This window comes from Callithrix jacchus, chromosome 6 (genome assembly GCF_049354715.1).
Source record: "Callithrix jacchus isolate 240 chromosome 6, calJac240_pri, whole genome shotgun sequence".
Taxonomy (NCBI): domain Eukaryota; kingdom Metazoa; phylum Chordata; class Mammalia; order Primates; family Cebidae; genus Callithrix; species Callithrix jacchus.
The window spans coordinates 123172255-123192181 of NC_133507.1; the positions used below are offsets into that span (position 1 = coordinate 123172255).

General features: G+C 43.6%; 1 long non-coding RNA gene across 1 annotated transcript in view; it reads right to left on the reverse strand.

Moving 5' to 3' along the window:
- LOC128932413 (uncharacterized) overlaps positions 1-11453 on the reverse strand; it is a 33289-nt gene extending 21836 nt beyond the window's left edge. The window contains exons 1-2 of the long non-coding RNA XR_013519039.1: positions 11387-11453; positions 901-5782 (exon numbers count right to left, since the gene is read on the reverse strand). This is a non-coding gene — a long non-coding RNA (uncharacterized LOC128932413). The remainder of the gene's footprint in view (positions 1-900; positions 5783-11386) is intronic.
- Positions 11454-19927: the final 8474 nt, after the last annotated feature.

Genomic DNA, 19927 nt, shown 5'->3' on the forward strand with positions numbered 1-19927 from the left:
TCTAAGTCTCAGGTGGGGGCATAGCACATCGTACTCATTCCAGTGTTTCACTGGAGGTGGCAAAATCTTTGACAAAAGCAAACATTTATATCTTTCTGGAGGAAAAATATAGTTGAGGGGTCTCTTTTTTTGTTGTTTTTACTTATATGTGATCTCCAGTTGATTCTTTCACCCCTGGGGATCAGTATTCTTTAAAAGGAAATGAGACCATGGATTGGAATCCTACTCTGACTTACCAGAAGAGGGGAAGTACCACCACTTCTTTTTCCCTGCCTTTTCTTTTAAAGGGTTTGGCATTTCATGATTTTTTAAAAAATCATCATCATCATCTAAAAATGCTTCACATGTTAATAATTATTATTTGCTTTGTTGTTTTGTTGTTGTTTTAGTTTAGGGGAGTTGGAGGATTACAAAGTAAAATTACAACTTGGCATCTCTCTCTCGCTCTCTTTTTTTTGGGAGCGGGTACTGGGTCTCACTCTGTTATCCAGGCTGGAGTGTAATCCCAGCTCACTGCAACCTCTGCCTCTCGAGCTCAAGCAATCCTCCACCTCAGCCTCCTAAGCAGCTGGGACTACAAGTATGAGCAACCACACCTGGCTAATTTTTGCGTTTTTTGTAGCAATGGGTTTCACCATGTTGCCTGTGGCTGGTCTCAAACTCCTGGGCTCAAGCAATCCTTTTGCCTTGGCCTCCCAAAGTGCTGGGATTACAGGCATGAGTCACCGCTCCTGGCCTACATCTCATTTCTTCATCCCTTAGACAAGCAGATGAAAAATAACTTTCTGAATCCACCCAGGAATCAGCTCATTCAGATCATATCAATTGCTAATAGCAAAAATACAGAAACTTACACATCAATTTTCCTTTAATTATACAGAAAGAGTCGGTGGCTCATACCTGTAATCCCAGCACTTTGGAACCACTTGAGGTCAGGAGTTTGAGACCAGTCTGGGCAATATATCAAGAGTCCATCTCTTAAAAAAAAAAAAAAGGCACAGATAGAATTTTAATTTTTAAAGATAATGTATAGTTTTGTACCATACAGCCCAGGAATATAACCTAGACAGATAATTCCTACACATAAAAAATATTTCCTTCAGTCAACGTAATAATCATAAAGTGGTTTCCATGACATCCATTTTCAGATTTTTGTATTAGGCCCAATTCACAATTTGAGTACAGTTTTCCTATTTTTATTGCCAACACATTGAGTACATCTATTTCTCACTGTTTAAATCAGAGGGAGAAATTTCATCTATGATTATTTATTTTCACTCTTTAATTTTAATTCATGTGCCCCTGGAGAATGCATCTTTTGTATGATTCTGTTTCCAAAACCCCAAGGAAAACAGAAGACAAGATGCTATTGGTTTAGGTCCTTTAAAAGGTTATTCAGAGGGGTCTCTCTTGAACTTTTGGTTTTTTTTGTAAGTCATATTTCAAGTCTTTGATCTTGACAACCCTGAAATATTACCTTACAATTACATCATAAGTATGAAATGACTTTTGTTGGCTAGTGACATGATTTTTTAAAAGTTTCTACTAAATACAGAAATATTACAGTGAAAGGATGTCAGAGTATTTGAAATGATTAGTGACGGTATTAAAATTCCCAGTATTGCTATATATTATGCCCCTGGGAAATTTAGTATATTTATGATCAGGCCTTCAGTAGTCTGGACTTTTTTTTTCTCCTTTTAAAAGTAATTGGTAATTTCTTCTTTTAGCCTTTTCCACATGCTTTGCCATTACTTAAAGACATGCAAGCCATTGCCTTTTTTTTTTTTCCAGCAGGGAAAAATAGCTAACATTCACACAAATGTCAGTAGATCAACTGAATGAAATAAAATCTTCTCAAACATTTATTAATTCAATAAATGTTTACTGTAGAGTCATAACATACATGATACAAATTCAACTATGTGCCTTGGCTCTTCTCACCCCCCACCAAAAAGAAAGAGAAAGAAAAAAATAACTCTTTCAATAGTGGCTGTTCCAATCACCCATCCACTCGGTGACTGAGGTCCCAGAGCTGGCAAGAAGAGGGACATGGACCCACTGTCAGCTCAGCTAGTCTTACTCTTTGTGCCTCCCAGAGGTGAGGCTGCATGTGAAGCTAGAATCTTAAAAAGTAAGTGATTAGGGTACATCAGGGGCTGTAAATAAGTGCCGACTGATTCATCTGGTTCCCAACCAAAACAAAACAAAATAGCGATCTGATCCATTGTTGGTGTTGGAGAAAAACCTAGCTGTGTTGAACTTAGTGAAGGATATTACTTTACTTTATAAGCCATTGGAGAGGCAGGGGCTGGGCACAGTGGCTCACGCCTGTAATCCCAACACTTTGGGAGACCAAGGCAGGTGGATCACCTGAGGTCAGGAGTTTGAGATCAGCCTGGCCAATATGGTGAACCTCCATCTCTACTAAAAAAAAATATATATATATACACACACACACACACACAAAATTAGCCAGGTGTGGTGGCAGGTGCCTATAATTCCAGCTACTCAGGAGGTTGAGGCACAAAAATCACTTGAACCTGGGAGGCGAGGGTTATTGCAGTGAGCCGAGATTGTGCCATGGCACTCCAGCCTGGGTGAGAGTGAGTCCGTCTCAAAAAAAAGCCATTGAAGGGATTTTCCAAGGTTAATCTTGACTGAAAATTTTATTTGTGCTACCACTCATGGTAGATGCTCAACACAATGTATCCAATAAAGTACATCTGCTGTATACTGGCTCTATGCTGTATACAGAAGAAAATTCCTGACCGCTTAGTGGGCATTTTGTAGACCTGAAAAAAGATTATCCGTACAAACATACCTATACATATACATATCTAACTTGAGAATGAGCCACATTTTTGTAGAGTGGGCCACTCTTGACATGTCCTTTTCTTTTGTTTTGAGACAGAGTCTTGCTCTGTCACGCAGGCTGGAGTGCAGTGGCCCGATCTCTGCCCACGGCAACCTCTGCCTCCAGGGTTTAAGTAATTCTTCTGCCTGGGCCTCCTTAGTAGTGGGATTACAGGTGTCCACCACCACGCCCAGTTAATTGACATGTCCTTTTCTAGCCTAATAGTTTAACTCATATTTACTTATCAGGAACTGTGAGTATGTCAAATGATATAAATTAAAAGGCGGAGATGAGACAGAAATTTATATTTAATTTCTCTTTTTAGAACTAATTATTGCTACAGTTGGAAATTTTGTTATTTTTGTTGATGGTGGTGGTGGTTTTTTAGAACAAGCTAGTGATTTAAAAACAATGTAGCCAAGTACAGTGTGGCACACATGGATAATCCCAGCACTTTGGGAGGCTGAGGCAGGTGGGTCATAAAGCTCAGGAATTAAAAACCAGCTTGGGCAACATGGTGAAAACCAGTCTCTACAAAAAATGCAAAGATTAGCCGGGTGTGGTGACACACACCTATAGTCTCAGCTACTCAGGAGGCTGAGGTGGGTAGATCACTTGAGCACAGGAGGTCAAGGCTGCAGTGAGTCAAGATCATACCACTGCACTCTAGTCTGGCATGTGAGACCTTGTCTTAAAAAATAAAAAATAGGCTAGGCATGGTGGCTCACACCTATAATTCCAGCACTTTGGGAGGCCAAGGTAGGTGGATCACTTGAGGTCAGGACTTCGAGACCAGCCTGACCAACATGGTGATACCCCATCTCTACTAAAAAAAATACAAAATTAGCTGGTGTAGTGGGGAATGCCTGTATCCCAGCTACTTGGGAGGCCGAAGCAGGAGAATCATTTGAACTCAGGAGGCAGAGGTTGCAGTGAGCCGAGATCGCATCATCACACTCCAACCTGGGCAACAAGAGCAAAACTCCATCTCAAAACAATAAATAAATAAATAACAAATAAAAACAAGTGTAAGCACGGAGAGCTTATTTGCTGATCACTGTGCCACATTAGCCACTGGAAGGCTTTTATCTTCAACATGTATAACATGTATATATTGTTTAGCCATGAGCCATAACATCAAACATTGGCTGATGCATATGTGCTGGATTCTGCGAATTGCTTCCCTGGCCCCAAACAGTCTCAGCTGCACCAAATCTGGAATGCATCCTGCCAAGTATTTCCCCCCTAATGGTTTTAACATGGGATATTTTCAGGAAAAGCTAATCCACCCGTTTCTAATTCCATTGCAGTTTGCCCCCTTCAGATGCTACCTTGCCCAAGCTAGTTCTATCCCCCCACAAAAAAATACTTTTACTTCCTCTTTCAGGGTTTCACTACTTTGCAAACAGGTGGTCCATCCAACAGCTGCCCACGCCCTCCCCCTAAACTCATGTTTGATTCAAGCTCAGAAGAAGCCTTTTTTAAGCACTCAGACTCCCCGAGAGGTTGGAAAGCGTACCACCCCGGGATCAGGAGGAGAGAACTGGGAAGCAAACACTGAACTTTCTCACAACTCAAACCTAATCCTTCCCTCTCTCCTTATAGATCAAATGGAAATTGCAAAGGTTATATGCAATAACTCATTCAAGCTGACCTTTTGAGTTTAAGAGAAACTAGGGTGACAAGATAGAAGTGTGGCTTTTAGACAGAGGGCCATCCTGCCTGGGGACATCAATAGATCTTGCTTGGTAGCTTTATTTTAGAACTAGAAAGAATGGCAGGAGAAGCAATGAGCATCCTCATTAAAGCTGATTTAGTGGAGATTGAAAATCCTCCTTTCCTCTTTGGTATCACCCAAGTCACTCATGCCAATTTGTGAAGCTGCACATCATTATTTTAATTGTCTGCAGCCCTTGGGTATGTTTTAATCATCTCAGCGGCCTGTCGGCTACAAGCAGGGCTCTGGACACTATACTAAAGAGTTTTCACAGGCACATTTGGTGTCCACCAACTCACATGGGACCAAAGGAACTAAAGGAACATAGTCTCATTGATAAACTTTGGAGCAAGTTTTGGGTTTAGTTTTCTTCCTTTTGTCATAGCATAGGAGCTAATTGTCCTCTAATGTAACAAAGATAAATTGGAATCAGGCTCTGGCAAAGGCTTTTGGTTTTTTGTTTGTTTGTTCGTTTGTTTTAGGGAAGGAGTCTTGCTCTGTTGCCCAGGCTGGAGTGCAGTGGTACAATCTCGGCTCACCGCAACCTCCGCCTCCTGGCTTCAAGTGATTTTCCTGCCTCAGCCTCCCAAGTAGCTGGGATTACAGGCACCTGACACCACGCCTGGCTAATGTTTTTGTATTTTTAGTAAAGACGAGGTTTCACCATGTTGGTCAGGCTGGTCTTGAACTACTGACCTCAGGTAATCCACCCACCTCAGCCTCCCAAAGTGCGGAGATTACAAATGTGAGCCACGGCACCCAGCCCAAAGGTTTGTATTCAATCAACAAAACACTATACAAAAAAATAGGTAGTCCGGCATTGCCCTTCTTTCCAAAGCTCTCACTGCTGTGGGTTCATCCCCGCTAAAAAATGCTTCCTTTCTCCAAACCTCCCAACAATTGTCCTAAAGGAAAAAGCCTTAAACAAAAGCTCTCTCCTCACAGAATGTTAATTATTAGGTGACAGGAGTGTCAGCAGGTTCAGCTTCAGAGAAATGCTAAATCAGCGGCACACAAGTCCTTCCTAGTGCTATTCAGTTCTCCTTACGTTCCTGCACGCACCCTTCACCACGGGGTATCCACAGTCCTGTCCCTCAAAAGCCCCGGAATCACTCACCCCAGGCTGGCTGCAGATCCCACCCACAGGTGTGGGTTTGTCCTTCCCGCACTTCTGCTCTTTCCTCAAGGCCACGTGATGGGACGGACACCTGAAACATTTTTTGGGTGCTCCTGTATTTGAATCGTTGTCTAAATGGGTTTGACATAACAAAGTTTAGAAACGTTTTAAAGAGAAGTGGCTGGGCATGGTGGCTCAAGTCTGTAATCCCAACACTTTGGGAGGCCGAGGCGGGCAGATCACTTGAAGTCAGGAGTTTGAGATCAGCCTGGCCAACGTGGCAAAACCCCATCTCTACTAAAATTACAAAAATCAGTTGGGCATGGTGATGCACACCTGTGATCCCAGCTACTTGGGAAGCTGAGGCACCAGAATTGCTTGAACTGGGAAGAGGTTGAGGTGAGTCGAGATCGCACTGCTACACTCCAGCCTGGGTGACAGAGCCAGACTCTGTCTCAAAAATAAAATAAAATAATAAATAAATAAACACAAATAGGGAAAAGTGAGAGAAAAGATGGGTTCTGTCAAAAAAACAGTGATCCTGCATATGTCAGAGGGGACTCATGGTAAGCAAACGCTGGCCACGTGGAGGGCAGGCGTGGTGCCCGCTGCATTTGGGTGGCCCCATCAGAGACCCTGATGGCTGTTCATATTGTTGCCACCCTTCTATCTGGACATTTCTTGTAAGATCTTTCAACACTGCTCTAGATTTGTGTAAGTCATTTAGAATTTTTCATTTAGAATTAAAATTCTCTGTGACTAGACAGAAACAAAATGAGAACCAACCAACATAGGATCAGGGCTCTCTGGAGAGTCTCTTGGATTCTAAGGGAGGTATAGCTCAGGGGTGACCTATCAGAAAGTTTGTCTAAGATCTTTACTGCCCACTGGTGTTGCCAGGGAAACTGGCATGGTGGAAGTCAGCCCACGCTGAGCCTTATTAATAAGTAGCTCAGATTTGCTGTCACACACAAGGCGGGGAGACCACCATGACAAAGCAAGAAAGTGAACCCCAGTTATATGGACACAGCAAGGAGACAGTTAAGAACACTGGGGTAAGTGTAGAGGGCTGGTTCATGTTGAGATACAGAAAGAAAAATATCTTCCTTTAAACAAATCAACACCATATTCTTGCCATAGAGATAAGAAAAGTGGTGATGAACCAGCCCAAAGTAATCTCCAAGGGAGCCAGTCTTTTTGGAGATATGACAATCTACAAAGGCTTTCATTCCTCAACATTCTCCCTTCTGTGCCTTACAGTGCAGAGTGATGTTGATTTATTAAGCCAAAGTGAACTGAGGTTAATTTAATTTTGAGGATTTCTCAACATGCCTTCAGATAACTGGAGACGCTCTGGGATGTTGTGAAACTGAAGCTGGAAGTCCCTGTCGTCCCACAGATCTAGGCTGTGGGGCCAATTGATTGCCTCAGGGGGAGAAACAAAAGAAATACTAAGAAACCTCCTTTTTCAGGTGAAGGTAAGTAACAAGAAAAAGGATAAGCAAGTTTATTTAATAAATGATTTCACGACCTCCAAAATCCACCCTTCCAGCTTGCAGCTGTGGGGCTAATCCTGCCTGCTCCCGCCCAGGAGGGATGAGCCTGCTTGAGCCTGGGGCAGCTGCAGAATCAGACAGCTGAGAAAGGCCTAGGTACAAGCCTTCTGAGGTAAGTCAAGCAAGTTAGCACTTATCCTAAACAAAGAGTGCATACATGCACCAGTACTTGATTGAAGACAAATTTCTTTTTCTTTTCTTTTCTTTTTTTTGAGACAGAATCTCACTCTATTGCCCAGGCTTGAGTGCAGTGGCATGATAGCTCACTGCAACCTCTGTCTCCCCAGTTCAAGTGATTCTCCTGCCTCAGCCTCCCAAGTGGCTGGAATTACAGGTGTGTGCCACCACACCTGGCTGATTTTTTTATTTTTAGTAGACTCAGGCTTTTACCATGTAGGCCAGGCTGGACTAAGACTCCTGACCTCAGGTGATCTGCCTACCTTGGCCTCCCAAAGTGCTGGGATTACAGGCAGAGCCCTTGATTGAAGACAAATTTTTCTTTTCTTTTTTTTGAGATGGAGTTTTGCTCTTGTCACCCAGGCTGGAGTGCCATGGTGTGATCTTAGCTCACTGCAACCTCTGCCTCCTGGGTTCAAGCCATTCTCCTGCCTCAGCCTCCTGAGTAGCTAGGATTACAGGCAGCCACCACCACACCCAGCTAATTTTTTTTTTTTTTTTTTTTTTTTTTTGTATTTTTAGTGGAATTGGGGTTTGGCCACGTTGGCCAGTCTGGTCTTGAACTCCTGACCTCATGATCTGCCTGCCTCAGCCTCCCAAAGTGCTGGGACTACCACACTCAGCCTGAAGACAAAGTTCTATAAACATTTCCTTCTGAGCAAATTTCAAGCCACAGCCTAGCTTTTTCCGATCGAGGAGAGAGATGAACAGAGATAATTGCACTCACTGGTTTTGCTTTGTGAGGTCATAATTTTTCATTATTTGCCAGAAGAAATAAGATACACATTGAGATGGAGAAGCTGTCTAATGTGAACACCACAGAGTTTGCAGCTCCGTCTCCTGTTAGAATGTCTGAAATTCTCTCGCTCTGAAATATGTTCCTTCCATGTCCCCGGACCAGGCTTTGCTGACAGCAGCTGGGGATGTTTTCAGTACTCCTCAGCTCAAGTCATCATCTATGACAGAGACAGGCTCTTTTTCATTGACGGAAGCTATAAAGCTGACCTCCTTACTGAACATCCTGATCTGTGCGTCCGATGCCAGGCAAGGCCCTGGGGGGAATGCAGAGGAACAGGACCCTGTTTCTGCCCGTGAGAAATTCACAGCTTAGTGGAGCAGCCGGGCACTGAGGCTCCTCACATGGTAGCTGCTCCTGAACTGAGGCCACGGTTGCTAGGCAGCTGGTTCAGAACAGTTATTCAAGTCAGGAAGTCAAGTCCTTCTTTTAGCTCTGCCCCTTGACATGTGAGATAAGTCACTTCTCTGAGGATCCTCTGCTTACAGTGTAATACATATAATTAGAGAATTACTTAACATCTCCCTATAATGAGCTGCAGTTACATATGCCTGAATATATTTTAATGATTCCAATTAAAAGGGAATACAATCTTGTTCCCAGGTCTTCCTGAGTAAAATCCAGGCACCCGTTCCCACCAGTCTTATAGGTCATTATTATATTTCTTTGGTGTCCTCCAAAATGGCATGACTAAATTCAGTCAGGATTTGTTGAGAGAATGAGCAAATGACTCAAGAGTCAATATTGGCTCCTCACGCTACCATGCCTAGCACTTAAACAACTGTGCCCTTCACGGTCATGGACATCTGTCCTTTTTGCCTGCTCAGCTTCCATTCCCCCTTTTTCTAGTAATAGCTCCTCCTTTGGCTTTGGGGAACTACCGCCACTTCCTGTTGGATACCATCATGGTGGTTCTTTTAACCAAATCTAAGCCAGGCTGGAAACACAACACCGGAAGTTCAGTCTTGAATGTTCTTGAGAATGGCCGGAGGTCAATGGAGGCTGCAGTATCCTGAAGAGATTATCCATTGGTTCCTTCTGCCTGGACCCCAGGCTCTGCTCTGGTTTCTGTCCTTTCTAAGCCTATATTTTCTGCTTTTCCTTTGTTTCTGTGGCCTACCTGCATATCGCCATGATGATGTATTTTTGCTTAAATTAATTAGAATTGGCTTCTGTTACTTATAATTGAAGTATTCTCCCTGTTACACAGAAAGTTCAGGTTATTAAAATGGGAAACCAAAATAGAAAAATAGGAATTTTGAAGCAAAAGAAGCTTTCAAAATTGGCTGGGCACAGTGGCTCACACCTGTAATCTCAGCACTTTGGGAGGCCAAGGCAGGTGGATCATAGGGTCAGGAGATTGAGACCATCCTGGCTAATACAGTGAAACCTGTCTCTACAAAAAAATACAAAAAATTAGCCAGGTGTGGTGGTGTGCACCCATAGTCCCAGCTCCTTGGGAGGCTGGGGCAGGAGAATTGCTTGAACCCATGAGGCGGAGGTTGCAGTGAGCCGAGATCATGCCACTACACTCCAGCCTGGATGACAGGGAGAGACTGTGTCTCAAAAAACAAAAAAACAAAACAAAACAAAAAAACAGCAAAAAAACTATTTAAACCCTTTCATTCGTTTCCCAGAAAATCTGACCCAGAGAAGTGAAGTGACTTAATGAATATCCTACTATTGGTTGGTAAAAGCCAAGCCTAGAACCCAGGAGCCCTTCCAGTTTCCTAGCCTATTTGCTGTCCTCAGATCTTCTCTTCTAAGGTTATTGCTGATGGCTACTTGCATGCTACTACAGTAGAGTTGAGTAGCTGTGACAGAGGGCATATAGTTTCCCACCTCTACAATATTCACAATCTGGCCTTTATAGAAAAATGTTGCCAACACCTGCCATACACCATACATACACACATAAACGAACGTATGACTGTGTTCCAGTAACACTTTCTTTATAGAACCTGAAATGCTAATTTCATAAAATTTTGAGTTTCTCAAAATATTATTTTGATTTTTAAAGACATTTAAAAATGCAAAACTCATTCTTAGTTCATGGACTGTACAAAAATAGGCAGCAGGCTGGATTTGACTTACAGAATGATGGCATCCTGCACGCATCCCTGGTTTTAGCCAGTTTGAGTTAGGGTTTTTGCTACGTGCAATGAAATATGACTTAACTGATAAAGTCATCCATACATTTATTGCTCATCTATTACATGTAAGGCACACAATAAGGAATAAGACACAATTCCTTCTCCCAAGGACTCAATAATCTAGTTAGGTGTTCAAGGGCTTCCACAATAGTTGTCAACATTTATTCAGCACTTATAACAATGTGCTGATTGCCTTGCCCCTTAGATGAGTTATCTCATTTAGTATTTTTGTTTTTTTTTTTTTGAGATGAAGCCTCGTTCTGTTGCCCAGGCTGGAGTGCAGTGGCGCAATCTCGGCTCACTGCAACCTCCGCCTCCTGGGTTCAAGCGCCTCCTGCCTCAGCCTCCTGAGTAGCTGGGACTACAGGTGCATGCCACCATGCCTGGCTAATTTTTTGTATTTTTATATTATTTATTTATTTTGAGAAGCAGTTTTGCTTTTGTTGCCCAGGCTGGAATGCAATGGTGCGATCTCAGCTCACAACAATCTCCGCCTCCCAGGTTCTAGCAATTCTCCTGTCTCAGCCTCCTGAGTAGCTGGGATTACAGGCATGCACCACCATGCCCAGCTGATTTTGTATTTTTAGTAGAGACAGGGTTTCTCCATGTTGATCAGGCTAGTCTCAAACTCCTGACCTGAAGCGATCCACCCGCCTCGGCCTCCCAAAGTGTTAGGATTACAGGCGTGAGCCACTGCACCTGGCCTTTTTTGGATTTTTAGTAGAGACGGGGTTTCACCGTGTTAGGCAGGATGGTCTCAATCACCTGACCTCATGATCTGCCCACTTCCGCCTCCCAAAGTGCTGGGATTTGTGCTAAATGAACCTGCCTTACACTGTGATCCCATTGTCTGCCATCTGCCTGCTCCTGCCCAGTCCTCCACAGACCAGAGGACTTCTGCTGAAATGCTGCTCTTCCCTCTGTCCCAAGTCTTTCAATATCCCAACCATCAACTTTTGAATCTCCTCTTCTTTCTTCTAGGCACTCATAGCACCTAATGTCTAGTTACTCACCTTGAGCGTATAGTGTTGATCGTCATTTAACTTTTTCTGTGTTTGTTCTCTCTCCCCAAGCTATACTACAGTGTCAAGGGCAAGAACGTTCCTCGGCCTCTTTGGTAACCCTTGGGGACAAATACCCAGGCAACTCAAAGTTGAAACAAACTATAAAAAGAATGAGATGAAAGAAGAGATCAGGCAGCTAAAGAAACAATTAAGGACCAGGAAATCATCACCTTCTATAAATGAGAAAAAAAACCAAAGGCACAAAAAAGACCAGCCCCCAAAATGAAATGAACACATCAGGGAAATACTTGAGGTAATTCAAGTTAAAACAGAGGGGAAAAACAACAATTAAAGCAACTATCAAGAAAGGAATAGAAATAGAAGGTAAATTGATATCCAACCCTGAAACAGAAGCCACCTCTCTACCCTAAAAGATAGAATTGAAAAAATATTTGAGGACATAATACAGAAAAACTTTTCCAAACTCAAAGAACACTTGAATCTTCCGATTTAAAAGGCCCACTAAGCAGGGCACAGTGGCACTCACCTGTAATCCCAGCTACGTGGGAGGCTGATGCGGGAGGGTTGTTTGAGCCCAGTAGTTCAAGATCAGCCTGGGCAATATAGCAAGACCTTGTCTCAAAAAATGAATAAAATAAAATAATAGGGCCCACTCTAGGCCAGACCAGGTCTGGATAGTTAAAAAAGGAGTGAGAGAGAGAGAGACAGGAGGTAGGGAAGGAGGAGGGAGGGAGGGAGGGAGGGAGAAGGAAGGAAGGAAGGAAGGAAGGAAGGAAGGAAGGAAGGAAGGAAGGAAGGAAGGAAGGAAAGAAAGCAGGCAGGCAGGCATTTGAAACTAGGGAAATTTGCTATAGATCCATCAATGAGATTCTTGGCTGGGTGCGGTGTCTCACACCTGTAATCCCAACACTTGGGGAGGCGGAGACAGGTGGATCACTTGAGGTCACGAGTTTGAGACCAGCCTGACCAACATAGTGAAAACCTGTCTTTACTAAAAATTAAAAAAAAAAATTTTAATGGCTGGGCATGGTGGCTCACGCCTGTAATTCTAGCACTTTGGGAGGCTGAGGCAGGTGGATCATGAGGTCCAGAGTTCAAGACCAGCCTGGCCAAGATGATAAAACCCTGTCTCTACTAACAATACAAAAAAAAATTATCCAGGCATGGTGGCAGGTATCTGTAATCCCAGTTACGCAGGAGGCTGAGACAGGAGAATTGCCTCAACCCAGGAGGTGGAAGTTGCGGTCAGCCAAGGATCACGCCACTGTATGCCAGCCTGGGCAACAGAGCGAGATTCTGTCTAAATAAATAAATAAATACATTTTTAAAAAATTAGCTAGGTGTGGTGGCATGCACCTCAGCTACTCGGGAGGCTGAGACAGGAGAATTGCTTGAACCTGGGAGACAGAGGCTGCAGTGAGCCAAGATGATGCCACTGCACTTCGGCCTGGGTGACAGAGCGAGACTCCATCTCAAAAAAGAAAAGAAAAAAGCTTACTCAACAATGAAATACAACCAGTCAAAAAAAAATTGGCCAAATTAGACAACTAGTAATGTGAAAAATCTTGATAAAAGTACTAGCAATAAACACTGAATTCAATTAAATATAAAATGAGGACTAGACCTCTGGAGAAATAAATAGATGCAAATCAGAATGTAGATACTATAAAGTCAAACAAGTTAAAAATTATAGAAGCATCAAAAATTGGGAGAGGGGAAGAAGCAAGAGAGCACTGTCGTCTTATTACCCGGCAGGAAGTCAGTCCAAACCACCCACCCAACCTTTCAGTGAATTTTCATCATCTATTATGTTGTTCTAATCTTGGGATGATCTAGAAACTAATATGTCTTGTCACTCAGGAACTAATCTTTGAAGTTTATTCATTTCACCTGAGTTCCTTTTTTCTGTTAAGTTCTGGTAAAACCAAACCTAAGGTTTTTAATTATTTTTAACAGCATGTATAATATGATCATGTTACAATAAAATTATTTGTGACCTCTCCTGCTTTCTCAATGGTAATTGTAACAATAGCTAATTCTTTTTATGGGCTCACTATGTGTCAACAGTATCTTAAGAACTTGACATGTATCTACAAATTTAATCCTCATAAAACTTTATTTCTTTTTTGAGACAAGATGGAGTGCAGTGGCATGACCACAGCTCACTGCAGCCTCTACCTCCTGGGCTCAAATGGTTCTCCTGCCTCAACTTCCCAGATATTTGAGACTACAGGTGCACACTGCCACACCCAGCTAATTTTTTAAAAATATTTTTTGTAGAGATGAGGTTCTGCCATGTTGTTCAGGCTGGTCTTGAACTCCTGGGCTCAAGTGATCCACCCACCTCGGGCTCCCAAAGTGCTGTGATTACAGACATCTGCCACCGTGCCAGCCCCCCACATAAGATTTTTAAGGAGTAGACAACCTCATCACCTCCGCTTAATAGGTAAGAAAACTAAGGAACAGAGATGTTTGCTATGGGTCACACAGATAGTACATGGCAGAGCTAAGAGCCCGACCCAGGGATTCAGGCTCCAGGGTCTTTGCAGTTTTTGCTCTCAACCATCACCCTGGATGGCAAAAAAGACCAGCCCCCAAAGATCAGCCTCCACAAGTGGGTAGGTAGGACATTGGTTGCTTTCTTTGTACTTGAATATTTAAATGATGATCATATGTCATTTTTAGAAAGTCATTACCAAAAAACAAAAGAGCCTCTACTTGGAAAACAAGATGAATATTCCCCAGGCCAACAAAACAGAGGCTAAACCATCCTGACCCTCTAACTAATCTAGGCAGGGTGCAGTTAAGAGAATTAACTCCTGGCTGGGCGCGATGCCTCATGCCTGTAATCCCAGCACTTTGGGAGGCCCAAGATAGGTGGATCACGAGGTCAGAAGTTCAAGACCAGCTTGGCCTAGGTGATGAAACCCTGTCTCTAATAGAAATACAAAAATTAGCCAGGCATGGTGGCAGGTGCCTGTAACACCAGCTACTCAGGAGGCTGAGACAGAGAATTGCTTGAACCCAGGAGGTGGAGGTTGCAGTGAGCCAAGATGGCGCCACTGCACTCCAGCCTGGGCGACAGAGCAAGACTCTGTCTCAAAAAAAAAAAAAAAGAGAGAGAGAAAGAATTAACTCCTTTACTACTAGAATAGGCTTTAGAACAATAGTAGCCTGCAATTTTAATGATAATCATTGCAAAGGGTGACTCAAGATTCAAAAGAGCATCTGTGTTTTATTGGCTCTAGGCAGATTAGCTGGAGGAAACAAGCTTCCCTAAGGAATCACCTCTGGGAGAGAGGAAAATATGCAATAAAAGAAGAGGTCGAAGAAGTCCCAGGTGTACGCAGTCAGCATCCAGGTTACTCTATCTCTGAGCAATTTGCTGGACTGACACAGCTTCATTTTAAATGACATAACATAACCATCGTGATTCATCCTGCCGTCCAAGGGCTATATAATAAGCGTGGTAATGGGGGAGCATCTCCCAGGAGGGTACAGGAACAGCTGTGTGTGTCACCTGGGAATGGCACCCACCTATAAATCCCATCTCTTTGACAATGATTCTAAAGTCCTCCTGTCACTGTCACTCACCCGCAAAATTAATGACTAAAGGGGAGAAGGAGAGGAAATGCCTCGCCCCTGAAATAGAGAAAGAAAGACTGAGAGAGGGACCGAGCAAGTTAATAAATAAAACAAGAGCCTGAAGGGAAGAGCTGCTTTGTCAGAATATAAATATTTCCCTTCCCCTTTTATCTTTAATGTAGTGTGAGAAGCTTATTAAAGGGAAATGCTTCTCCGTCCCTGGAGCCCTCGCACAAGCCTTGCGGGGAGCTGCCTGCAGAACGGGGTCGCCTAGCCCCACGCTTCTAAACTCTTCCCTGCTGGAAGTGAGCGTAATGTGCAGAGCAATAAAGAAGGTCTGGGGAGGAAAGGGAAGCCATTGTGGCTATTAGGATCCTTATCTTGATGGGCCTGGTGTCAGGTTATGTTAATCGCTGGAGATGCTGGGAGACTGAGGATGAGCAGTGCCTGTCTGCCCAAAGGCTTGGCCTGAGATTCCAAGGGAGGCCAACATTACTAGACTTACCCTCTGCTCCGTTAGAGAGAAGAACATCCAAATTTAGACAAAGGGGAATTTGCCTGACGGGGTGTGGATGGGGAGTCCTGTGGGTGTTCCTCTGAGGAGCCCTTGGTGGCTATACATCTCACAACTCCAAGAAAACAGCCAGCACAGGCAGTCCCAGCACACCACCCACAGAAGACTATTCCAAAAGCACGGAAGACATCTGCCCTCCTCATCTCCTTCCTAAGACCCCTAAAAGGATGGGCCATAAAGGGCCTACATACCAAGTCAGGTCAGCACAGAGCCTGGCATTTGGTAGGTGTGCAGTAAGTCTGAATGACGTGGCACAGAGGCTGTGCTGGGCTCATTTGCCACTGTATCTTCAGATTCACACACAGGGCCTGGCACACCTGGTTTTGGGTGGATGAATGAACACATGCATTTAGACACAATGAAGGCATCTCCTTTGCTGTTATGTTTGCTGCCTCTTCAAAGGATCATTGTATCTGGTCAGGATTTGGGTCCTGCTGAGCTTTGAAGCTACCATGTCATTGCTGGCCTTTTGGAGATATTCAGCCATGTGGTTATACAAGGATAAGCCATCTATCCATCAGGTGCCAGTCTAGCCAAAGGCTGGGGGTCGGGGATGGAGAGAACAGCTAAAACTTTCTGCCAAAATGTGCTACTCCTTCATTCTCCTTGGCTGAGACCTCCCAGGGGAGCAGGCCCTGGTTGCTTTGCTACCGTACACCCCACGCCACACACCCATGCATTTCTATTTCTATAATGTAATCAATGGAGAGAACAGAAATGATTTTAAGACTGCATTTCTAAGTCTCTTTTTTGCTCAGACCAGGGTATGCATTTAGCAAGGGTCTACTGCCATTTCAAATCCATTAGGCACCACATAATCATTCCTGCTGCAGAATCTGCTCTGCATCCCCAGTCAGGCACTCCATCCTACCCATTTTGATGTCTCTTGGGGTCTCAACCTCAATAATTTTGTGTGTATGGTTCCCCTTCCCACTGAAACTCATTCGGTTGGAATAAAGACTCAGAGAGCTCAAGTCATTACCAATCAGAGAGCTCAAGTCATTGCTATTTCCCTGCACTCACCACTTTGAAGACCAACGACATCATATGGCAATGTCCGTGTTACAGGGAAGTGTATAATTCAGGGATGGTGAGCCATTCTTAGCTGGTTCCTAGGGAATTCCTTGTCCAGGGTTCTAAACATTACCTGCAAACAACTGGCAATACCTGATTTAACATTCCACTTCTGACATAAACCCCATCTAGCCTCCCCATGGTCTCAGCCGTATTGGGGGCTTAGAACCTTGAGAGGGCCTATTTCCAGTGTTCCCACCAAGAGGGTGGGGGAGGAGGCGTGGGGGCGGAGTGGCACACATATATCTGAGGGGCGGCTGTGTGGGAGAGGGATTAAATTTGTACTGTGAAGATCAATGAAAGCCTTGGGGAGGCAGATTTCAGTTCAATATAATGAAGGACTTTCTAACAATTAAAGCAGTCCAAAAAATGAAACGGGAACATGCAAAGAAAGCCCCCCCTCCCTGGAGTTCGAGCAGAGCTGAGATCTCATCTCTCTTGCCAGAACTGTGTGTTGGCCAGTGGCATACACACCTGACACTTGTCAGTGTGATCAAGTGGTACCTCCGGTTCTGGAGCCAGATGGCCTGGGTTCAAATCCCAGCCCCAGTAGTTACTAGCTCCATGATCTTGGGCAAGTTATTTAGCCTCTCTAAGTGTCCGTTTCTGCATCTAAAACATGCAGATAAAAAACACATTCGACTTTCTGGGCAATTGTGAGGGTTTTATGTTTATCAAAAGAATCTGTGTGTGTGTTTTTTTTTTTTAAGTAAGATGGTGTCCTAGGCCTTTGGGTGCTTAAGCCCTTACTGGTTTATAGAAGTCAGAAAAAAGAGGCCACCATTTTTACTTAATACAACATAAAACAGCATTTTTATAATTAACTGTTTTTGGGGGGTTTTATGTGTTTTTAAAGATAGTAAGGCAGATTTATTCAAGGGGGGGACATAGTGATAGGTATGGGGACCACTGCAACAGGGGCTTATAGTTGGGGAGGAAGACTGGGCTCAACTTCTATAATTGTTCTTTTCCATGCACACATAAGCATAAACTTCAGTGTTTAAGCTTTCAGAAATTATAATGAGGAAAATTCTTTTAAACCAACAAATTTAACTGCATAAAGTAGAAAACAATGTTTTTATTCAACAAATATTTATTAAGCACCATCTAGTCCAAACCCTCCTTGGAAATAAAAATATGTTTTAGGCCAGGTACAGTGACTCATGCCTATAACCCCGGCACTTTGGGACGCCAAGGTGGGGGGATCCCTGAGGTCAGGAGTTCAAGACCAGCCTGACCAACATGATGAAGCCCTGTCTCTACTCAAAATACAAAAATTAGCCAGGCATGGTGGTGGGTGCCTGTAATCTCAGGTACTCGGGAGGCTAAGGCAGGAAAATCTCTTGAACTTAGAAGGCGGAGGTTGCAGTGAGCCAAGATTGCACCACTGCACTTCAACCTGGGTGACAGAGCAAGACTCTGCCTCAAAAAAAAAATTTTAAATGTAGATGCAGATGCTGTCTGCCAGGATTTTGCCATGCAGCAAATAACTGCTTCTGACCCTTCCACTTGCAAAAACGAGCAGGGTTCCACAGGCTCTGCAAATCTAAAATGAGCTATAGGGCATTTTGAATTGGCTTGTATCCCAAATGAAATGGGTAGGACCATAAAATAAAGTAAAGATGAACATGGTAAAAACTGTGCCACTGGAACTTAAGGCTTTTTCCCTGTTTTCCATCAGGTCAGCCCTCTGAAGATTATGATCATGTTGATAAAAACTGTGCATATTGCCTAAAACTGAAAAAGAAATCTTTTCTTCTTTTATTTATACCTAGCACAGTTTTTGTTTCTGAAAGACCTATGCCTAAAAAGGACATGGGTAGAAACAAACATGGGATGCCCAGAATATCTTTTCTATGGGGTATAAGCATCCAGATTTGGAAAAGAAAGCTTTCTCTTCAACAGCTCCCGTGGTCTGCAGCGACTTACAAACATCCATCTCTTCAAGCGTGTTTGTGCATTGGAAATATTCGAGATGGAAATGTGACTTTCCTCTGGCCCTGCCATTCCCACAGTATTCTCATGCTCAACCAGGCATAGATGATGCTGGCAGCCTTTTAAGAAACCAGACACTTTAGCTCCCATCTGCCCAGATCAAATTGCCTCTTTAAACCATTACCAATAATCATCACTCCTTGCTGAGCATTTGTAACAGGCGGGGTACTAAGTACACTGTATTATCTCATTTGACCTTTGCAATCCTATGAAGCAGGTGCTACTGTTAAATATTATCACCATTTTACAGATGAGGAAACTGAGGCCTAGGGAAGTTAAGAAGTGTGTCCAAAGCCACATAACTAACAGGCTACTAAACAAGTATTCAAATCCACAAAACCCAGGCTCTCCACCAAAACCATCAAACTGCATCTCTAAGGAAAGAAGAGTCCCCACTCTACCAAAACTAAGAGCTTTCAAAATAGTGAATGGGAAAATGACTCTGTCACTCTCAGAAGAGAAATGTAAGATTGTTTCTAGAGGAAACATCCTATATACCTTACACTGATGCAGCATCCCATGAACATCCTGGTCTTGTGATATTTTGTGGGACAGCTGGATGCCTCAGAGGTAGAGAGAAACACATCCTCATGGAGGCTTCCACAGAAAACACCAGCTCGTCCTCTGTCTACTTGCTCTTTAAGAGCCTTCTCCAGGCCAGACATACACAGAGGGCTCCTGCTGTTAGGAGCAGGCTAAATTTCTTCCCTGTTCTTCTTTCCTTCCCACAAGTTTTTTTCCTTTTTTATTTTCTTTTTTATTTTTTTATTTTTTGAGATGGGGTCTCGCACTGTCACCGAGGCTAGAGTGCAATGGCGCGAACTTGGCCCACTGCAACCTCCACCTCCCAGGTTCAAGCAATTCTCCTGTCTCAGCCTCCCAAGTAGCTGGGATTACAGGTGTCCGACACCATACTTGGCTAATTTTTTGTATTTTTAGTAAAGATAGAGTTTCACTATGTTGGCCAGGCTGGTCTCGAACTCCTGTCCTCATGATCCACCCACCTCAGCCTCCCAAAGTGCTGGGATTATAGGCATGAGCTACCACACCTAGCCTTTTTTCTTCAAAGAGAGAGCTGAATCCAAGGTCCCATTCTTAAACTGGGTGTGGCAGCTCAAACCTGTAATCCCAGCATTCTGGGAGGCTGAGGCAGGTAGATCACCGGAGGTCAGGAGTTTGAGACCATCCTGGCCAATGTGGTAAAACTCCGTCTCTACTAAAACAATAAGAAATTAACCCAGCATGGTGGCAGACGCCTGTAATCCCAGCTACTTGTGGAGATGAAGCACAAGAATCGTTTG